The 24,716-nt window shown below is 41.4% G+C and overlaps 1 long non-coding RNA gene across 1 annotated transcript in view; it reads right to left on the reverse strand.

Annotated features, from left to right (window-relative positions):
* Nucleotides 1–443: 443 nt before the first annotated feature.
* LOC149985091 (uncharacterized) overlaps nt 444–24,716 on the reverse strand; it is a 30,322-nt gene continuing 6,049 nt past the window's right edge. Inside the window, exon 3 of the long non-coding RNA XR_016486379.1 lies at nt 444–1,014. This is a non-coding gene — a long non-coding RNA (uncharacterized LOC149985091). The remainder of the gene's footprint in view (nt 1,015–24,716) is intronic.

The following is a 24,716-nucleotide window of genomic DNA, read 5'->3' on the forward strand; positions in this document are numbered from 1 at the left end:
TAAAAACAAATCCCATAGATCTACACAACCTTCTCCACATTTTCTAAGTGAAAATTGTCCAAATTAATTAAGAAAACATAATAAAACTGAAATATCATAATTGGATAAGTCATCACTCCGCTGAGTTAATACTTGGAAGTACCTTTAGCAGCCATTACAGATGTGTTATCATTTTCATTAACATTCTACCAATTTTGCAACTCTTAGGACAACATATATTCATAGTTTTGGTCAAAATTGTTCAGGGTCAGTAAATTTGGTTGGGAATCATTGATGGATAGTCATATTCTAACTTAGTCTCCGATTTTTAAAGCAGATTTAAGTCAGGGCTGAGACTAGACCACTCGGGATCACTCAACACCACTTGGAAAGTCATTTTGGTGTGTCTTTTGCATAACAATGTGTGTAATTGTCCCACAGAAAAATAAAACCATATGCCAGGGTTAGGTTTTCAGAATACATTTTATCTGGGTTTTGCTCCTTTTATATTTATTTTGATTCTAACAAACTCCCCCGTCTCTGCCGGTGACAAGCATACCCATAACATGATGCTGCCACCACAATACTTGAAAATACAAAGGGATCAACAATATTGCATTCACTCCATATTACTGGCCTGTGTCAGGCGGTGGGTGTAGCTGGTGCATGAAGTCAGGCGCAGGAGAACAGAGATGAGTGAACAACGCACTTTACTTAAGAAATAGCACAAGTAACAGTACCAATGTGCGAACAATAACGGTTGCCACAAAACACGGGTGAAAACAGCACCCGGACAAAACCAGCCGGAAACGTACCGACCTGAACCATAAACAATCACACACAAAGACATGGGGGAAACAGAGGGCGAAATACATGACCAGTAATTGGGAAATGAAAACCAGGTGTGTGGGAAACAAAGACAAAACCAATGGAAAATGAAAAGTGGATCGGCGATGGCTAGAAGACCGTCGACATTGACCGCCGAGCGCCGCCCAGACAAGGAGAGGAACCGACTTCGTCAGAAGTCGTGACAGCCTGTATGAAAAAGTGAAAAGAAAGAAACCTGTGTTAAATAATCCACTCCAAATCATCCATTACGTTTGCAAAAAGGCTGTTAAGTAATACAAGCAAGACAACACAGCAAATAAATTAACTTTTTGCCATAAATTAAAAAACTACATGGTTGGGTCAATTCCAATAAATCAGAGTGAAACCCCCTCTATTTATTTGGTTATTATGGTTATGCATGTATTTTAAGGGATTGGGGAGTTTGTCAGGATCAAAATAAATATGAATGGAGCAAAGCTCAGGTAAAATGTTAGAGGAAAGGGGGGATCAGTCTTCTGAAAACCAACCCTGAGTTTTATTTTTCTGACATTTTAATGCCAAAGACACCAGAATGGCTTTCCAAGTGGTGTTGAGTAGGTTTGAATATTGGTTTGAACATGGCTGTGATGCTGTCCATCAATGATTCCCAACCAAATTGAATGAGCTTGAGCAATACCAAACATAAGGAACACCTTCCTAATATTGAGTTGAACAGCCTCAATTCATCACAGCATGAACTCAACAGGGTGTCGAAAGTGTTCCACAGGGATGCTGGTCCATGTTGACTCATATGCATCCCACAGTTGTGTCAAGTTGGCTGGATGTCCTTAGGGTGGTGGAACCATTCTTGATACACCCAGCAATGTTGCAGTTCTTGACACAAACCGGTGCACCTGGCACCTGCTATCATACCACGTTCAAAGGCACTTCAATCTTTTGTCTTGCCCATTCACCCTATATTCTCAATGTTTTGTATTCTCAGTGTATGTTGCCCTAAGAATTTAGAATATGTTCTATAACTTTCTTTCACTTTGAAAATGTGGAGTAGGCTGTGTAGATCTCTAGGAAGTAGTGGATACAGCACCGGGCGAAGTCGACCCCCAAGCCCCCTCCTCTCAGTTGATGTCCTATACAGTATATGAGTCACCAAGTTTGAGTCCCTCTACTCTACTGCCTCCACTCAGACAGGAACCCCAGGAACGGTATGCGGGTGCCTTGTGGCACTCCGGGCTGCAATTTGGTTAACACGTAAACAAGCCTTCCTGCCTACCAAGTCAAAGCATGTTTCGGATTCCCAGTTATTCCCAGCTATTCCTGGTCTATGGCAAAGAAAGAAAAAGGAGGATGTTAAAAAAGAATTACCACAAAAAAAAAAGTGTTTTTCAACTGTCTACTAGTACCCTGTTCAAGGCTACAGTGGGATTATGATGTAAGATCATGAGGCGTTTATACATGATAATCAGTGGGTATCATTCATTCAATTGTTTAAAAAAAAAAATGGCTGTAAATATCAGAGTAGGACATTAAGGCTGTGAAACCTTGCGCAATCTTTGAGTTTCGTTCACCTGGGGGCAAACGTCCTTGTTTATCAAAGGAGGATTTCCTTGCTGATAGAGCTCATTTATAACAGGGTGTCTTTTGGTCAAGGAGTTCTCACTACTAAACACGAATGGCTTATGAGGACTAATGGCTTGTTATGAGGAAAAAGCTAAAAGCCTCAGGAAGAGAGAAACCCTTGTTTAGCAAGGCCAATAAAAAAACTTGGCCAATCAAATAGACACTTTTTAAATAGTGGAAATGGCCCTGTATTGTCACATTTGGCCACCCCAACCAATGAGCACTCCCTTCGGACAAAATCTGCCAATCAGGTCCCAGACAAATCCACATTGTCCCATCACTAATGTGTCCATGCGCCAATGATAAACTTCCTGGAGCCCCAGCAGGTTTCAAGTCCTCACAACCATCATCCTCTCTATGAAAACACATAACCACCTCACCCGGTCCCGTAGACACTGTACTGTATATACACAGACAGACAACTAGACTTACAGACTCACAGCCTGTGGAACTCCGTGACTCTGTGAACTGTCTCACAGATGTGAGCTACAATTACAAGCTCTTAATTCTTTCTGAGCTTCTCACATCTGTTACGGGAAAGAGATGAAGAGGTGAAATGTTAACCAAAGGCAATCATATGCATCGGATGAGGGTTGCATGAATCATAAGGATGCCGGTTTAGACCATAGACTGTATAAAGGAATACCCCCATTGCAGATTATAAACTGTATAAAGGGATAGACCCATGCCTTGCCACAGCCGAGGAGACAAACGATCACAACACAGCCTTCCACATAATGACATGGAAACTAACTGGCAGCAACAATTTGATTCCGATAACAAACAATCTGTTTCCAGTCATCCGCTTCCCACAGTTTAATAATGCCTGGACTTGTGCATAGTGTATACAGTATGAATACTGAAATAACACAGAAAGAATGTGTACACATTCTAGCATTTATAAGATACATTAATGTAGACTATACTGTGTGTGTGTGTGTGTGTGTGTGTGTGCTGGAGGCACTTGTTGGGGCATTTGTTGTGTGCGTGCGTGCGTGAGCGTCTGTCTGTCTATGATGACGTAGTACAGATCCATTAGCACCAGAGCTCTCCCTTTCATTAAGATGGAGCCAACATGAGCGTGCTAGAGAGGAGGAGTATGATCAGGATAATGACAGGGTGACACACATACTGATGATAGGCAATGGAGACCAGAGCCAGGTTAACAGACCAGGCCCACTGCACATTTACTGCAGTTGATCACCAGGTTCACTGCATATTCTTCCCCCAGCACAGGACCCAACAAGCCCAGGCTAGGAGAGGGGAGTGAGAGGACATGCCCATCCTGATGTTCCTCAACTTTGTGTTCTGTCTGTCTGTATCTCTCACACACACACACTGTAGTCTACAATAGTTGTATTCCACACATCTACATGCTAGACAGACAATATGCACATTTTTCGGTGTGATATTTCAATATTCATACTGTATAAACAAGTCCAGACATTTTGAGATATTTAACCTGAACTGTCTCCATCCCCAAATTATTTGAAACACTCAAGCATTTTTGTTTTCTGAATCACTCAGATTCCCTCTTACTGTTCCTTTCAACTTCAGATGGCTGCTGGCTAACTCAAACCCCATGCAATCCCTCGTCACTGTGACCCTCCCCTTCCTCCCTCTGCCGGTAACTGTTGACTCAGAGTTAATTAAAATAAACAGACTGAGTTAGTGGCATCCTCCTGGGCTGGAGTCATTACTGCATGGTGGCTGCTCGGTCATTTGGCCTCCACTGGTTCAACGACCCTGGAGTGCTGCTCAAAGGACACCAGCACTAATGACAACAGGAAGCACTGCTTTTCATCACAGTCCATCGACAAGGCAAAGATTGACACTCCACATTCATCAGTGGGGTTTAGACATACGGCAAGTGCGAAAGGAGTCTGGCCTCTTAGAAATGGGTGAAGAGACGGCATATTCCAATGAGCAACATACTGTAATTCAAATGGGGTTTTAAGGCAAACGTACTGCAAACAAAGAACCATGGGTTTTAGTTACACATGGCTGTAGTAAGGATACGCAAATGTCGTATTTTACTCTGTCACCATGGTAGTTTATAGATAAAACACAGTCTAAAATCCTATGGACCAATTGTCTCCTTTTTTTACATGGATGTTAGATCAGCTTTAATATTGCAGATAGAACCTACGATCTATCAATTTAATTGTTTACATCATTATTGATCCCAATTTATATTTTCTCTAAATAGTTTTTTCCCCCGTACCATCCCTACCCTAATTGGACTAAACTAAAGGACAAATCTTCCACTGCTACTTACAGCTATTTCACTCACATCTTCAGTACCTGTAGTTAAATAATTACACATATATTCCTAATTTCCTCTTTCTTCAAGTGCCAGATTGTCACCCACAATGGCTAATCCCCCATTCATTTTGATTTTTAACTCCAACCCTCCAATGTTCACAGATCAAGAGTTCATTTGGATGTATATGACACTGGCCTGGATGTTAGAAGTGCAGCAAGACATAGACTGTTCTCTCTGCTATCGCCTGGCAAGCGGTACCAGAGCACCAAGTCTGTGACCAAAAGGCTCTTGAATAGTTTATACCCCCCGAACCATAAGACTGCTGAACAGTTAATCAAATGGTTTCTCTGACAATTTCCATTGACCTCTTTATTATTTATTCATCTTAATTGTTTTTGCACTGACTCATAGACACACTTTACATATGCTTCTGCTACTCTGTTTATTCTATATCCTGATTGCCTGGTCACTTTTACCCCTACCCACATATACACACTGTAAAAAAGAAAATGTTCCTGGAGTATCCTTTACGGATTCTTCAAATTTGAACTGTAGGGGAACCCCTATAAGTTCTTCAAAGAACTCCTTTTAATGGATACTCACAAGAACCTTTTGGGGTGCTACCCCCGTCCCCTATTATTATTATTATTATTAATAATACCCATAACAATAACACAATAATTTCGCTGTCAGTGTTTATTATGATTTTAGTGGCAAAACAGAATAAAGAAATCCAAATATGAGGTAAACTTGTGAGGACAGATGCTGGGAGACGAGAAGCCAGTACAGGGAGTGAACACTTACTAAACAACGGGCACAAAACAGACCACGGACAGCGTGTGGACAGGGAAAACATAAACAACAATAATGCTGACACGGGGATGAAATAGAGGAACAGACAAATATAGAGAAGGCAATCAAAACGTGAAGGAGTACAGGTGAGTCCAATGAAGCGCTGATCCGCGTAACGAAGGTGACCGGTGTGCGTAATGATGGGCAGCCTGGCACTCTGGAGCAGGTGTGACAAAACTCCCTGCAGAGCCCCAATGGGTATATCCTCTGGCGTGTTGACGTTAATGTGTTGATGTTCTCTGTATCCATTGCCAGAATTATTTTGTAGTGCATGGTGATCGAACAGGTTTCCTGTTATATTCATCACAGATGTAGGGAGGGAATCCAAAGAATAGTTATTATACAGACGTTTAACAAAACTTTCACACAACAGTTTCCATTCATTGATTTGTGGTAAATGTGAATAAAAAAATAACTGTTTTGATCATGCTTATCATACAGAAACAGTACCTTGTCCCTAATATAGAGGCCTATGGGATTGTCATTGAAGAAGTAAAGGAGGAGGATGGTGCATGTGATCTGCATCACACACCAATACGAATTGACATACCTTTGTATGCCTCCTCATCTGTACACCTGCAGACAGAGACACCAAAGTGAGCAGTTCAGTCATCTGCACCCAATGCAGCTAGCCTTCAACATATTCCTTGCCTTGATTGATCAAACCCTCCTTCCTTGCTCCTGGCCTACCTTGCTTGTTCCACTCATCTATTTGTTTTTACAGACAGACAAGAGCAGAAGCTCTGAGCTTTCCAATCAGGCCCATTGTCTATAGCACATATGTCAGAGTCAAGGCCCGCGGGCCACATCCGGCCCGCAAGAAGGTTTTTTACGGCCCCTGGGATGATCTTGATTTATTATTAGAACCGGCCCGCAGCAAGCCGGCAGCCCGCAGATCTTTTACACGCACCAATACTACATTTCCCACAATGCAAAGGTGACGCACCGAGCAGTAGGCTGCTTCATTTCAATATTTATTGGCACAGCAGTCGTCAGCATCACAGTAAAATTAACTTTCAGATACCCATCAAAAATGGCAAAACGGAAGGTGGATACTGAGAACCGGGGGTTTCAAACAAGGTGGGAGTCGGAGTATATGTTCACGAAGGTAGCTGGAAAACCTGTGTGTCTTCTGTGTGGAGAAAGTGTGGCGGTACTGAAAGAGTATAATCTGAGACGACATTATGAAACGAAACACGCGGACAAAAACAAGAATATGGACATGGAACAAAGGCTACAAAAGGCAGAGGAATTAAAACGAGGCCTCAAATCTCGACAGGCTCTGTTCAAAAAAGCCAAATCACAAGGCCAGGCTGCTGTCAAGGCCAGTTTTATTTTGGCAGAAGAGATCGCTAAATCAGCCCGGCCATTTACGGAGGGGGATTTCATCAAAAACTGCATGATTAAAGTTTGTGACGAAGTTTGCCCAGAAAAAAGGCAACTCTTTTTAAATGTGAGTCTGAGCAGAAACACCATTGCCGAGAGAGTAGACCAGTTGTCCATCAATCTAAAAGAGCAGCTTGTGAAAAAGGGAAAAGATTTTATTGCATATTCCTTGGCTGTGGATGAGAGCACCGACATTTCTGACATTGCCCAGTTGTCAATTTTCATCCGCGGAGTGGACTCCAACCTAAGCGTGACAGAGGAGTTTTTGGCTTTACGTCCTATGCATGGCACAACTACGGGGCATGATTTGTATGAAGAGGTGTCAAGATGTGTAAATGAGATGGAGCTGCCTTGGGAAAAACTCGTGGGTTTGACAACCGACGGAGCACCTGCGATGTGTGGACACAGGAGCGGACTGGTGGCGAAGATACGGGAAAAGATGCAAGAGGAAAACGCGACAGGTGAGCTGACAGCTTATCATTGTATCATACACCAGGAAGCGTTGTGCGGTAAAGCCTTGAAAATGGAGCATGTAATGAGCATCATCACGCGCACAGTTAACTTTATCAGAGCCAAAGGTTTGAATCACCGCCAGTTCAAGGCATTTCTGACGGAGTTAGAAACGGAGCATGGTGATTTGCCTTATCACACAGAGGTGCGATGGCTAAGCCAGGGAAAGGTGCTTCAAAGATGTTTCGAGCTTCGTGAGGAGATTTGTCTGTTCTTGGACAGCAAAGGGAAAGACACAACACAACTCCGAGACGAAATGTTTCTGTGTGAAATGGCTTTTCTGTGTGACATTACGAGTCATCTGAATGCAATAAACTTGCAGCTGCAGGGTCGGGATCGTGTCATCTCTGATATGTACAGTACAGTGAAGGCATTTAAAACCAAACTGACTCTGTGGGAGACGCAGATGCGGAAAGAAAATTTGAGCCACTTTCCCAGCTGCCAGACCATGAAAGAGAAGCTCTCTACCAGTGCGTTCCCGAGCACACAGTTGGCTGATAAAATAGGTATGCTTGCCGCTGACTTTCGACGCCGATTTGCTGACTTTGAAGCACAAAAAAGCAGGTTGGAACTGCTCGGTAACCCATTTGCTGTTGACGTGGAAAGCTCACCACCAAACCTCCAAATGGAGTTGATTGACCTCCAATGCAATGATGCACTGAGGGCAAAATATGCGGCAGTGGGTGCTGCGGAGTTCGCCCGTTTCCTCCCCGGCACAATGCCCCAGCTGCGCATCCAGGCTGCTCAAACGTTGTCTATGTTTGGCAGCACATACCTGTGTGAACAACTGTTTTCTTTGATGAACCTGAACAAAACATCACACAGAAGTCGACTTACTGCTGAACACCTCCACTCAATTCTGAGGATTTCTTCAGCTCAGAGCCTTACCCCGAACATTGATGAACTTGTGGAAAAGATGGGACACCACCAAGTATCACCCTCAACCTCAAACAAGTGAACATTACTGTGCAATCACATATTTAGAGTTTTTACTCAGTTCAAGTTTAAAAGTTAAAATTTAATATTTGTTTTCACTGCATGTTACTTCTCCTTAAACAAAGTGTTGTTTTTGATTAATAGATTTTTGCACTTTATTTTTTTGTATTTCAATCCAATTATATTTTAAAAATATTTCAGTTGAGTGGATGATAGAAAATTGCTATTATTGTTTTTTCTTTGAAGTAAATTTAGCCCACTTTTGCTAAAATAGAAAATATAGTCTACTGATGGTGCCTTGAATACCGGTTTCTTTCATTTAATGTTCATGTTATGGGGATATTTATATAAAGGAAATTTGTCTTTTGTGTCTGTTGAAAATTAAAGATTACTGACAGAGCCATAAGAAAATATTGCTTTATTTATCTGATCATATTGTAATATATTTGTTAGGTTTTCAGTAGGTTCAATTAGGTTCACTAGACTATATGCGTCATTTAAAATTTTTTCAATGAACATTCGAACAGTCCGGCCCTCGTCTTGTAGCTGATTTTTTTATTTGGCCCTCCGTCCATTTGACTTTGACACCCCTGGTCTATAGTCACTCACACTGTTCCTAATCCTGTTAGTCATTATGAATGTAGTTTCCAGGTGAATAAAAATTCCACCTGTTGGTTATCCTAACTCTGGCTGGATTCCAATAGGAATTACACATCACCTTGTAAGGCAGCTTAATGTAATTTGCAAAATTCGGGTAAATTTCCCAGGGTTTCCAGAAAACCCAGTTGAAAGATTCCTGGAAATCCTCCAACCAGGATTTTTTTTTTTACATCTGGGAATTTTGGGAAAATTAGTGGAATTATGCAACCCTACTTGCAGGCCTGATGTGGCCACTGTATTAGGATGAAGATAGGCCTCAAAATAAGTCCTTATGAGATACAATATGTAATGTACTGACATAACAAGTTCAATTATAATGATAGTATTCACTTTGGAACTCACATGGTGAAGGCCACTAACAAATTCAGTCATGGGTGGCAACTCTACAATTCACTCGAAAAATAAATGATATTGGAGGAGAGGCTTTTCAAGCTGACAACTCAAATTTGGCTCCGCTACAGCACAGGTTTCAAACTCATTCCAAGGAGGGCCGAGTGTCTGTGGGTTTCCACTCCTTCCATGTCCTTGATTGATGGATTAAGGACAATAATTAGTAAGGAACTCCCCACACCTAATTATCTACTATAATATAATAATACTATCAATAAGCATTTTTCTACGGCTGGCCATGCTTTCCACTTGGCTACCCCTACCCCGGTCAAGAGCCCTGCACCCCCCACAGCAACCCGCCCAAGCCTCCCCTGTTTCTCCTTCACCCAAATCCAGATAGCTGATGTTCTGAAAGAGCAGCAAAATCTGGATCCCTACAAATCAGCCGGGCTAGACAATCTGGACCCTCTCTTTCTAAAATTATCTGCCGAAATTGTTGCAACCCCTATTACTAGCCTGTTCAACCTCTCTCTCGTATCGTCTGAGATTTCCAAAGATTGGAAAGCTGCCGCGGTCATTCCCCTCTTCAAAGGGGGAGCCAAACTGCTACAGACCTATATATATATCCTAACTTGCCTTTCTAAGGTCTTCGACAGAGACATTACTGTGCAGCCGTATTCATCGACCTGGCCAAGGCTTTCGACTCTGTCAATCACCACAGTCTTATCGGCAGACTCAACAGCCTTGGTTTCTCAAATTAATGCCTTGCCTGGTTTACCAACTACTTCTCTGATAGAGTTCAGTGTGTCAAATAGGAGGGCCTGTTGTCTGGACCTCTGGCAGTCTCTATGGGGGAGCCACAGTGGTCAATCCTCGGGCAGACTCTCTTCTGATGTCGCTCTTGCTGCTGGTGATTCTCTGATCCATCTCGACGCAGACGACACCATTCTGTCTACCTCTGGCCCATCTTTGGACACTGTGATAACTAACCTCCAGATGAGCTTCAATGCCATACAACTCTCCTTCCGTGGCCTCCAACTGCTCTTAAATGCTAGTAAAACTAAACACATGCTCTTCAACCAATCACTGCCCGCACCTGCCCACCCGTCCAGCATCACCACTCTGGACTGTTCTGACTTAGAATATGTGGACAACTACAAATACCTAGGTGTCTGGTTAGACTGTATACTCTCCTTCCAGACTCACATTAAGCATCCCCAATCCAAAATTAAATCTAGAATCAGCTTCCTATTTTGCAACAAAGCATCCTTCACTCATGCTGCCAAACATACCCCTGTAAAACTTACCATCCTACCAATCCTTGACTTTGGATGACTATGACTATGACTATGTCATTTACAAAATAGCCTCCAACACTCTACTCACAGCAAATTGAATGCAGTCTTCACAGTGGCATCCGTTTTGTCACCAAAGCCCCATGTACTACCCACCACTGCGACCTGTACGCTCTCGTTAGCTGGCCCTTGCTTCTTACTCGTCGCCAAACCCACTGGCTCCAGGTCATCTACAAGTCTCTGCTAGGTAAAGCCCCGCCTTATCTCAGCTCACTGGTCACCATAGCAGCACCCACTTGTAGCACGCGCTCCAGCAGGTATATCTCACTGGTCACCCCCAAAGCCAATTCTTCCTTTGGCTGCCTTTACTTCCAGTTCTCTGCTGCCAATGACTGGAACAAACTGCAAAAATCACTGAAGCTGGAGACTCATATCTCCCTCACTAGCTTTAAGCACCAGCGGTCAGAGCAGCTCACAGATCTTCAGATTTTTCTTGCTCCTTTGCACCCCAGTATCTCTACTGCACATTCATCTTCTGCACATCTGCCATTCCAGTGTTTAATTGCTATATTGTAATTACTTCACCACCATGGCCTATTTATTGGCTTTCTTCCCTTATCCTACCTCATTTGCACATATTGTATATAGACCTTTTCTACTGTATGTTGGTTTATTCCATGTGTAACTCTGTGTTGTTGTATGTGTCGAACTGCTTTGCTTTATCTTGGCCAGATCACAGTTGTAAATGAAAACTTGTTCTCAACTAGCCTACTTGGTTAAATAAAGGTGAAACGAAAATAAAATAAAATTCAGGGCTTAATTGAAAGGAAAATCCATAAATCTGCAAACATTAGGCCTTCCACAGAAAGAGTTTGACACCTCTGCCCTACAGGGTCACAGTGACTCTGCAGGGCAGACTACAAAATCACTTTAAGTAACTGTACTCGGATATATTAAGTGCAACGAGCTTCCTCAAAAGTTTTGACAGCACATTGGGGTTGACAGTGCCATGTACACATCACCATCATAGCCACATCTTGTTTGAACCTTTATCATCAATGCATAGACCTCAAAGGATGCCTTAATACCAAAATGACTTAATCAGTATCTCCTCTGCTCCACCCACTCATCCCTTTGTGTACAGTTAGCCCATGTCGAAGCATGGCGCCTACTCTAGAATAGGCTCTTCTTCCTGCTGAGAATAGACACTGCCTATTCATTACTGTCCATCACATTTACAAGGGATCTCCTTTCCCTCCTCTACCTGGACCCGCCTCCACTGATTACTGTCCAATAAAGGGAAAGGGGGATACCTAGTCAGTTGTCTAACTGAATGTATTCATACGGTGTCCTTATTAGGAGGGAGGGCTGAAATTTAGGGAGTTCAGAGGGTCCATGCAATGATAGTATTGGCCTTATAAGATATTAAGAGGCCTTATTCACAGCCCATGCTGTGAATGGGAATGCACAACTATAATTCCATAACTCAGATAGATATAGGCTTCCCTTGTGCACACCAAATACATCAACTGAGTACCAGTTCGGAGTACAGTACGTGAAGGCCATATTTTCTGCACTGTGTAGGGGTGCATGAGTGTGTGTGTGTGTGGGGGGATTGGTTTACATTGCATTTCTCAGCTCTCTCGTGACAGTGGAATGCAAAAACACAACTCCCTAGAAGTCCAACCATCTGCTTCACTTGTAATCGGCTTGTGCCGTGTCAGAGTGTTTACAGTGAGACCGAGCAGTTTGAAAAACCCTCAGACTCCACCATGAATCAATTTCCACACAGGACGTATGAAGACACACACAGAGAGCACACGCACATACAGACACATGCACGCACATACACACAGACCAATGAAGATACACACATGCGTATGTACGGTGGTGGAAAAAGTACCCAATTGTCATGTTTGAGTAAAATTAAAGATGCCTTCATAGAAAATGAACCAAGTAAAAGTGAAAGTCACCCAGTAAAATACTACTTGAGTAAAAGTCTAAAAGTATTTGGTTTTAAATATACTTAAGTATTGAATGTAAATGTAATTGCTATACTATCAAAAGTAAACGTAAAAATATAAATAATTTCAAATTCCTTATATTAAGCAAACCAGACGGCACTATTTTCTTGACTTTTTTTATTTCTTTATAGATTGCACAGTCCAACACTCAGACATAATTTACAAACAAACATTTGTGTTTAGTGAGTCCGCCAGATCAGAGGCAGAAGAGATGACCATGGAAGTTCTCTTGATAAGTGTGTGAATTGGGCCATTTTCCTGTCCTGCTAAGCATTCAAAGAGTACTTTTACATTATTTTCTTTAGGAATGTAGTGAAGTAAAAGTAATCAAAAATATAAATCGTAAAGTACCGATACCCCGAAAAACGACTTAATTAGTACTTAAAATATTTGTACTTAAGTACTTTACACCACTGCGTATGAAGACACACACACACACACACACACACACACGCATGCTGGCAAATAGGTTATTCACCCTAACTATGCTGTGTGTTGCTTATCAGCAATTACTTCATGTTTAGGGTCAAGCCAGAGAGCTCTGCCCAGAAACATGGTGGTGTTAATAGGCACCTCTAACTGCTGTGGAGGGTCAACATACATCAGACTTTAACTGCCAATCCATATCATTTATGGCATCAGATGAAATCTACAATAGTAGATGGAAATGTGAACACATAACCAAATATATTATGATTTCATAGAGTGATACATTGTAATTCATTTTAAAAAAGAACAAGAAAATAAATACATTAAATGAAGATAAAATACGAAATTGTTACTTGAGCAATTAGCATGTCACATCTATACTGACCAAAAATATCAACCCAACATGTAAAGTGATGGTCCCATGATTCATGATCAGAAATAAAAGATCCCAGAAATGTTCCATACACACGCTTATTTCTCTCAAACAATTTTGTTTACATCCTGGTTAGTGAGCATTTCTCCTTTGCCAAGATAGTCCATCCACCTGACAGTTGTGGCATATCAAGAAGCTGATTAAACAGCATGACCATTACACAGGTGCACCTTGGGCTGGGGACAATAAAAGGCCACTCTAAAATGTGCAGTTTTGTCACACAACACAATGCTACAAATGTCTCAAGTTTTGAGTGAGCTTGCAACTGGCATGCTGACTGCAGGAATGTCCACCAGAGCTGTTACAAGAGAATGCAATGTTCATTTCTCTACCACAAGTCACCTCAAATGTCATTTTAGAGAATTTGGCAATACGTCCAACCAGCCTCACAACCGCACACCAGCCCAGGACTTCTACATCTGGCTTCTTCACCTGCTGGATCGTCTGAGATTAGCCACCCGGACAGCTGATGAAACTGAGGAGAATTTCTGTCTGTAATAAAGCCCTTTTGTGGGGAAAAACTTATTCTGATTGGCTGGGCCTGGCTCCCTAGTGGGTAGGCCTAATGGCCTCCTAGGTCCATCCATGGCTGCGCCCCTGCCCAGTCATGTGAAATCCATAGATTAGGGCCTAATAAATCAATTTAAATTGACCGATTTCCTTCTACGAACTGTAATTCAGTAAAATCGTTGAAATTGTTACATGTTGGCTTTATATTTTTGTTCAGTATAGTTCTATCCTTTCAAAAGTGAGATGGAGTCTTGAGAGGGCTGTGCATGGGCTATGAAACACCTTGATTCTTTACTATTAAAGAATGCAGAACCTCCAGGGTGCTTTGTCTGCTCTCTGCATACAGTACAATGAACCCTATGGCATTCATTCAGTCACACAATCCATGGAAATATCCTTTTGCTCCAATGGGTGAAATGTAATAAACATCTCTTGTTACAGCACATGCATTCCATCCGTGCAGCTGTAGCCACCATCTACAAAGCAGGCCTGGCTTTAGTGATGCATATGTGCCTCAGTTTCACGAACAGACCTGGGTTCATATACTATTTCAAATAATTTCAAACACTTTAGCTGGGCTTGATTGAGCTTGCCTGGCCCAATGGAACCAATAGAACAGTCATGGAAAGTGCAAAACCCTTCCATCTGCCATCCAAGGCAGGTCAAAGGAAACACTTAATGACTTTGAATCGTTTTTTAACCTAGGTCTGCTCGTAGAGGTTTCACCTTCCGAAACAGCACGTAACACAAGTCCATATGTCCCCATCACTTAAACACCATATTTCTCAAGGGTGCTATAGGGTGATATTTATATTGGATATAGATCATTAAAGGCCCAGTGCAGTCAAAAATGTGATTTCCTGTGTTTTATATATATTTCCACACAATGAGGTTGTAATAATACCATGAAATTGTGGACATTATGATAATGCCATTTTAATGTAAGAGCTGTTTGAAAAGCCTGAAATTTCAGTCTGTTTTGCTGGAATGGAGTTTCGGCCTTACATGGTGACATCACCATTAAGTAAATGAGTTAATAGACCAACAAGAAACAGTTCCAAATAGCTCTGCCAACAACAACTAATTCTCAGTTTTCCCCTCCCCACTCACAGTCCTAGCAAAACTCTTCCTTGAGATATTGCTCTTTGCTACGAAGCATTTTTTTCTTATTTTTGAACATTTTATTTGAAAACAATCACAGTAAGGTATTTAATTGTTCCCCAGAAATGTGTTGATAATGAGATAAAAACGTCTGCACTGGTCCTTTAAGTTGGACTAAACCATCAAATGGAAAATTGGGTGGAAATGCCAAGATGTGATTTGAGAATTAGTCCAGGATTAATGCTTGGTAGGTTAAGAATGTATCGTAGTACGGTGACCCTAAGCGGCAAACCAGAGTCCAAACCAAACATCACTCCCGGATTACATTTGTCTATGGAATCTTGATTCTTGATTTAAAGGCCAGCCTACAGCTTGGACACTCAATGACATGATTATATTATATTATTATGAACATTTAAAAAATAAGTATTACAGACTGGTCACAGTAGTTTTTATTTCACGTCTGAGATCAGTAAAGATGGGGATCATTCCCTGGCCAGCTAATGGTCAATTTTTTATGAGGGTGGGGACCACAAAAAATCTAAACTAATCCTCAGGGGCCCAGTGGCTTGCGGGTCTGCGTACCCACATCCATTCCCACACATGCAGTCAGAGTCGAGCCGTCTGTAGCCTTTTGGGGGCCCTGAGCAAAACTTTGTTGCAGTTCTAAAGGAATTTTGCTGCAATTCTATACATTTTGCCATGGGGCGGAGAGAAGATTTAGCAATTTTATAGCAAATTTCATGCACTGCTACAAATTTTGCCATGGGTCTTAGAGAAAGAATTAAAGTTTTACAGCTAATTTCCTGCAATTCTACACATTTTGCCATAGGGTTGAGATACGTTTTTGCAGTTTTTAATATATCGGAGTGCGAGTGACTGACAAGATCATTGGGGTCCCCCTGGTCGGTAATTCGACCAGGATAACTACAAGTTCAGATAGCCGTCAACTTAATTATGCAAGAAATGGTGGCTTAAAAAAACCTTTATGAGCAAATATTGATATAATAATCATCGTATCGAAGTAAGCTTGGATTCAATCGTTGTGTTGTCCTCCCACGACGACTCGGGAAAGCATAAAGTATATTAGAGCTTCACAGGGTGGTGAAAGTGCACCTTTAATGAGCTTGATGCTCCTTTCCAATAAATACTGAGGACATTAAATTCTTATTCTGGTGACATGATGATCAATGCTTGGATTCCTTTTGACAAAGAAAAATAATTTTGTCCATAATAATCTCATGTAGGAAAACCTACACACACTGTATCTGTGAGCTGTTGGCTAGAGTGCATGGACCAAGACCAAAAATATAACAAATATTTGTTGACAAAACCATTAGCACTTGTATTTTTTATTGGGTAAATGGGAATTTAACCTGCAAAAGTCATTATGTGCATAATGTCATAATGCACATATTTTTATCCTCAACAAGTCAATTAGATGGAAACATCTCTGGTGGGAAAATGTGCAGATTTTTTTAATATTAAAAGTGACTGACATAACAAGAGAAACTGCTGATGCACATCCACATTTTGAAATTGCACCTTGTGTATTCTACTATTCTCATTCTCAACAGTAAATTGAGACCCCACCCCCCAAAATAGCTTTTTTACATTATTATTTATATATTTTTTTCAGGAAAACAATGTCAGGATCTAAGCCTAGCAGCCCTCCAGTTGCCAGGTCAGATCTTGCACTGTCATTCCCGATAGTCTGGGACTGTCGGTCCCGTGTCTCCTTAATTTAAACTAAGCTTTGCTCATCCTAAAATGATCAGGCCTAGAATTGAAACAAATTAGATTTTCAGACAAACCACCAATATGTTCTGTGGAAATGAGTTGTACAGCATCCATATTTAGAAGTTGTCAGACAAAACTCTCAGTTCTCAAACCATTCAAAACAGTATCACTGTGTCTCAAAGGGTTTGTCACATTGAAATCATTGTTGTTCTATCTCTAACCAAAAATAAAAGTATGTAGGGTCAGACGCGTAGCCTGGAAATGTGGACATGGTGAGTTCACTCCAGGACACAGACAAAGAAAACGGCCTCACAAATAATTCCCTGGAAACTAAAAGCTGTTTGTTGGGGCAATAAGTAAAGCTTCAAGTCTTTCCTCCCCAGGTGGGTTTGCCTGAGTTTTATGCCAGAGCATAAACACAGCTGACACCTGCTCTGGCAGGGTTCACTGTAAACAACCTGAAAATCCTCAAGGATGGATGTGCATGCACGCACGCACGCACGCACACACAGGCGTATGAAGACACACACAGACCTACGAAGAAACACATATGAAGACACACACACACACACACACACAGACCTACGAAGAAACACATAAGAGACACACACAGACCTACGAAGAAACACATAAGACACACACACAGACCTACGAAGAAACACATATGAAGAAACACACACACACACACACCTACGAAGAAACACATATGAAGACACACACACAGACCTACGAAGAAACACATATGAAGACACACACACACAGACCTACGAATAAACACATATGAAGACACACACACACACACACACACACACAGACCTACGAAGAAACACATATGAAGACACACACACAGACCTACGAAGAAACGCATATGAAGACACACACACAGACCTACGAAGAAACACATATGGACACACACACACACACACACACACCTACGAAGAAACACATATGAAGACACACACACAGACCTACGAATAAACACATATGAAGACACACACACACACAGACCTACGAATAAACATATATGAAGACACACACACACACACACACAGACCTACGAAGAAACACATATGAAGACACACACACACACACACCTACGAAGAAACACATATGAAGACACCCACACAGACCTACGAAGAAACACATATAAAGACACACACACACACAGACCTACGAAGAAACACATATGAAGACACACACACACACAGACCTACGAAGAAACACATATGAAGACACACACAGACCTACGAAGAAACACATATGAAGACACACACACACACACACACAAAGAAACACATATGAAGACCGGCACATGCACACACACAGTCCATTCACAGGTATGCTCCACCCTCTTGTATGTGCCTGATAGAGAATTGAAGGTCTTGCAGTAAACCACAGTGCCTCATTCTCCTCCCCTCTCTCTCCTGCAGAGCCTTCCACGTCGTCCACTGTCTGCAGGCCTACTGTGCTGCAATGTTTATCAGCAGGTGTGGATGGACCAGATGTTTTGAATGAGGGTGTCCACGTAACTTCCCGTAATGAGCACACACACACACACACCTCAGTGATGGAGGACAGAGGTGACCGTGTGGATGATGGAGGGTGATTGGTGGAGGAGCCTAATAAATAACAGAAGCACCCTGCTCTGCCTTTAAAGCTCCATTTTACAATGGGGTTCTCATTTTTCAACAAAAGCACTACAGCACAAAATACAATCTCGCCCCAGTGCCAAGATATCCAAAGCATTTCCACAGACGGAAGATAGATATACTGCCCAGGCGTACAGGCTTATTTTATTACCGTTTGGAGAGATGTGAAGCGCCTCAAATCCTAGGTTTGAGTTTCTTTCATGTGCAGAACTTGTTTGAGAATGTGTTGACTAGTCGTTTTGCGTACATGGCTTGGCTTACACCATTCTTTGGTTGATCAAATGTCTGATTTGGGTTTTAATTCAGTTCAATCACATTCAAATCAAACAGAAAGAAACCCATCGGGTTTCATGTTTGCTGAAGCTGAAATACCCTCTTTGGTAGCTGAATTCAATTAACGCAGGAAGATATTTTATTGGCGTAATATTCTGGGCTTCTGACTGAAACAGTTAATTTCTCCTTGTTATTTCAGTGTTTCTTAACATGGAACGGTCTGAGACTGCGTCACCACCCAGAGAAAGTATAAAGTTATGACCTTTCCACCACGTTTTTCAAATGCAAACAAATTATAGACTGTCAGGAATTCAAAAGCGACAGCCTAAAAAAAAAATCCCCAAAATGTAAAATAAAACTCTACTGCTCTTAGAATGTCTAAATCAAACTCCAAGGTTTTTATTTTCCAAATCTGACAAAGGTCCGTGGCACACCACCCATGTACTGTGATATACTGCTATCAGGAAGTTGGATCACTTTGCAACTCCTCATTGGATATAGACTGAACATTTACAGATTAATTATCTAAATTAAAACTATTTGGGATTGTATTTGGAAGATTTCCTATATGCTTCCATAGTTAGACCCTAGGTTATGTGGAAAGCTATGATATATAGAGTATATGGACAATGGTATAGTGCCGTTCAGCAAAGTAAGACAGCACATATTTTACACTACAGAGACACCATCCTTTACACACGCCTGGATCAAAACATAAACACACTTCTTTACTTTGGCTAGAGAGGTGATGACACTGTTGAGGAGGCATCCCAGCTAGCAATGAGTAATCGGCCCAGAAGCGCCCCTCTTCCGGGGGGCATGAACTGATTGAATCGACCCGGAATCGGGTGTCGGACTCGGCCCGGAATCAAAATGAATGACTGTCCAGAATCGGCCAAAGTACATCGGGCCGTTTCCGTCTACCGGAATTCTTCCGACTTTGCCGGCATCTTACCAGAATCTCCCCAGAAGCGGCCACATGCAAATGTAAATAAATGTAGACAAAATTACCCAAAAGTCATTTTAAATATTTTACATTTTGTGTCAGAGGAAACACCGTACACCTACCTGGTGACCGTGTCAGTGTGCATGCGCCTGGCCCGCCACAGGAGTCGCTACAGCGCGATGAGACAAGGACATCCCGGCCGGCCAAACCCTCCCCTAACTCTGACAATTGTGCGTCGCCTCCTGGGTCTCCCGGCCGGCACGTGTCTCAAACCAGCATCTGCAGCAACACAGTTTGCACTACGATGCAGTGTCTTAGACCGCTGTGCCACTCGGGAAGCTCCATCCACAAAGTTTTTAATGCTTATCAATTGCCTTGCACAAAGTATTGCACAAAGTATCAAAATACTACACACCACTCTTAAATAATTTAAATTAAATGTAAAAAAAAAAAATACAATTATCACGGAAACAATGACAAAATATGGAAAAATAAATAATTAAATATGAATTATATAAAGCAGCCTGTGTAATCATCTGCCAGAGAGTAGCCCCAATCGGCCTGAGCCCCAAGTAATATATTTGGGCCAGAAGCTCTCACCGGAATCGGCCCAAGCTCAATCCCCGCATCCTAGCCATAAGTAATACTGCCGAAGGCAGCCCAGCCTCGGGCCACATGACTTCAGCCGAGTCTGACTCTCAGCCAGAATCGGCCCAGATCCACTGTGGTAGCTGGGTTGTAATGATTTCGCCCAGACCGAGCCCTTTCTCCTCAGCCAAATCTTTAAAATGATTGACAGCGACGGCTTGACCTCATAACAGACCATATACTGCACCAGGTGACTCCCACAACACGGTCTGGATAGTAGCTATTCCAGCCACAGAGTTCCATTGGTTGTTCTTCCCTCACTCCCCTGGTTCTCTCCTCAAAATAAATAAATACAATAAAACAATAATGCTTTGTTTAAAAAGTAACATATTTTGGAGATTTCGTTTTCATTTAACCTGGAGTGAGTGAGAAAAAGGCAATTCTTGAACATGGGGTGAGACTTTCTCTCTCATTTGTAAATAAAGCCAGTTTGTTATTAGAATGATTTATTTCTGGAGAAACGTAACTTGATTATTTAGCAGACATCACTTGCTTATATTCAGTCAACACATACAGTTGAAATCGGAAGTTTACATACACTTAGGTTGGAGTTATTAAAACTCGTTTTTAAACCACTCCACAAATTTCTTGTTAACAAACTATAGTTTTGGCAAGAAGGTTAGGACATCTACTTTGTGCTTGACAAGTAATTTTTCCAACAATTGGTTACAGACAGATTATTTCACTCCCATCACAATTCCAGTGGGTCAGAAGTTTACATACACTAAGTTGACTGTGCCTTTAAAAAGCATGGATAATTCCAGAAAAGGTCATGGCTTTAGAAGCTTCTGATAGGCTAATTGACATAATTTGAGTCAATTGGAGGTGTAACTGTGGATGTATTTCAAGGCCTACCTTCAAACTCAGTGCCTCTTTGCTTGACATCATGAGAAAACCAAAAGAAATCAGCCAAGACCTCAGAAACAAAATTGTAAACCTGGTTCTTCCTTGGGAGACATTTCCAAACGCCTGAAGGTACCATGTTCATCTGTACAAACAATAGTACGCAAGTATAAATACCATGAGACCACGCAGCCGTCATACCGCTCAGGAAGGAGACGCATTCCTGTCTCCTAGAGATGAACGTACTTTGGTGCAAAAAGTGCAAATCAATCCCATAACAACAGCAAAGGACCTTGTGAAGATGCTGGAGGAAACAGGTACAAAAGTATCTATATCCACAGTAAAACAAGTCCTATATCGACACAACCTGAAAGAAGCCACTGCTACAAAACCACCATAAAAAAGCCAGACTACGGTTTGCAACTGCACATAGGGACAAAGATGGTACTTTTTGTAGAAATGTCCTCTGGTCTGATTAAACAAAAATAGAATTGTTTGGCCATACATCGTTATGTTTGGAGGAAAAAGGGTGAGGCTTGCAAGCCGAAGAACACCATCCCAACCGTTATGCACGGGGTGGCAGCATCATGTTGTGGGGGTGCTTTGCTGCAGGAGGGACTGGTGCACTTCACAATATAGATGGCAACATGAGGAGGGACAATATATCCACATAATTTAGGCAACATCTCAAAACATCAGTCAGGAAGTTAAAGCTTGGTCGCAAATGGGTCTTCCAAATGGACAATGACCCCAAGCATACTTCCAAAGTTGTGGCAAAATGGCTCAAGGACAACAAAGTCAAGGTATTGGAGTGGCCTATAGAAAATGTGTGGGCAGAGCTGAAAAAGCGTGTGTGAGCAAGGAGGCCTACAAACCTGACTCAGTTATACCAGCTCTGTCAGGAGGAATGGGCCAAAATTCACCCAACTTATTGTGGAAAGCTTGTGGAAGGCTACCCGAAACGTTTCATCCAAGTTAAACAATTTAAAGGCAATGCTACCAAATAGTAATTGAGTGTATGTAAACTTCTGACCCACTGGGAACGTGATGAAAGAAATAAAAGCTGAAATAAATCACTATTCCTATTCTGACATTTCACATTCTTAAAATGAAGTAGTGATCCTAACTGCACTAAGACAGGGACTTTTAACTAGGATTAAATGTCAGGAATTGTGAAAAACTTGGTTTAAATGTATTGGGCCAAGGTGTATGTAAACTTCCGACTTCAACTGTAATCTTATGAACATGATGGAATATCATTGAACATTTGAGTTTCTCCATGCTTGTCTGAGAGCAGCACGAAATGTTGCTGAAATAGACATCCACAGCGGGAAGGCTATATACTGCATAACGTTTTTTAATTTAATTTTCTTTAAAACGACAGTGAGCGATTGTAATCTGAATAAAGGCCAAAATAATAAATTTATAAAGGCCAAAATATAGCCCTGCTAATAGCCATGATGATGCTGTACAATGTGATCTGTGTTTGAAAGAGTACTTTCCAGTAAGCAACAATTTGTTCCAATATGTTTTGTAATTCAGTGATAATTATTCCCATAGTAATTCGTTATGGATCCATAACTAAATCAACATCTGCATTTTGAAAGAGTATTTTTATCATTATTTTATTAACAAAAGCATAAAGATGCTGATGAAGAAATGCAGTAGTGTACAGTATATGCTTTTATATTTGGATAAAGCATTTTGAAGATATAAGCCACCTGCATTTGTTTATTAGGCTACTGTGCAGCCTGACAAGTAAACATAGCCTACAATACATACTGTAGTAAACATGGGAAAGTGTAGAATTCCTTACATAAGGGAGAGCAGGCCATGTCCAGACTTTCTCGGTGACCTCAAGTACCCTCAATAATGGCTGTACTAGAGAATGCGGGCACGCGGGAGACCAGGGTTCAATTCCCTGATGGGCTTAAGGAGTAGGCTGTCCTTGAAAATAAGAATTTGCTCTTAACTGACTTGCCTAGTTAAATAAAGGTTACACTAAGAGCATAGTATTTCTACACCCTATTTTTTTTATTCTAGTCTAACCAATACCCAAAACGGAGACGAAATTAAAATAAAAAATCTCATCGATTTATCAAGACCAGTCCCCATGCTTGTTTCAGAGCAGGGCAAAACGGTGCTAAAATAGTTGTAGGCTATTGCTTCTAACTTCAATATTTCCTTTAAATAAATATGACCTACACCACTTTTAACAGCACATTACTCAACACTAGTGAGACTCATGTTGACTACGGTAGGCCTACAGTATAATCGAAAAATATGACGCGACTCTCCGCCAATAATTACATAGAGGATATTTCTGTAATTTAGTGATATTTATTCCCATAGTAATTATTTATGGATCCATAACTAAATAAACATCGGCATTTTGAAAGAGAATTTGTATCATTATTTTTTTTAATGAAAGCATAAAGATGCCATTATTAGTTACATTGAAACTAAAACAAAGTGCAGACTGGCACTAAGAACAGAACAGCGGGAACGTTTCCCCGAGTCAGCTCCATTATTAGTTACATTGAAACTAAAACAAAGTGCAGACTGGCACTAAGAACAGAACAGCGGGAACGTTTCCCCGAGTCAGCTCCATTATTAGTTACATTGAAACTAAAACAAAGTGCAGACTGGCACTAAAGAACAGAACAGCGGGAACGTTTCCCCGAGTCAGCTCCATTATTAGTTACATTGAAACTAAAACAAAGTGCAGACTGGCACTAAGAACAGAACAGCGGGAACTTTTCAGAGTCAGCTCCATTATTAGTTACATTGAAACTAAAACAAAGTGCAGACTGGCACTAAGAACAGAACAGCGGGAACTTTTCCGAGTCAGCTCCATTATTAGTGCAATCCCCTTTAAATATTTTGGAGATTTCGTTTTCAAATAATGTAAAACGAGTGAGAAAAAGGCCATTATTGAACATGGGGTAAGACATCGTTACTAATTTGTAAATAAAGCCAGTTTGTTATTTAGAATGATTCATTTATGATGTTTTTAGAGGGAGAAAAATCAAAACCCTACAGTCATTTCATGTGTCTCCCAGTCGAGGCCAGCACTGGCCAGCACTGAACCAGGATCTGTAGCAACACAGCTTGTGGTGGCTCAGACCATTGCACCACTCAGGCACTGTACAACACTGGTCGGGAGAGGCCTACAGTACTACAGTAAGAGCAAAATAATCATAAAATAAGAAAACCCTTAGTGTAACAACAGTTTTAGTAAGTAATACTGAAGTCGTGTACAAATATCAGTTTCTATTTAGGTTTATGTCACCCATTCATTGTCAGTTAGAGACACAGTAGGACTCAAAAGCATAATCAGTTCTCTAACTCCCCTCTTGTGCTGGTCTGGAGCAACGAAGTGGTGACGCAGGGTACCGTACTAAACCACAAATGACCTCTAAGTCCCACAGCATGAGCTTGCAACTTTCAAAGGAGGAACC

Source organism: Oncorhynchus mykiss, chromosome 2 (genome assembly GCF_057628025.1).
Source record: "Oncorhynchus mykiss isolate SJ-2025 chromosome 2, ASM5762802v1, whole genome shotgun sequence".
NCBI classification, from domain to species: domain Eukaryota; kingdom Metazoa; phylum Chordata; class Actinopteri; order Salmoniformes; family Salmonidae; genus Oncorhynchus; species Oncorhynchus mykiss.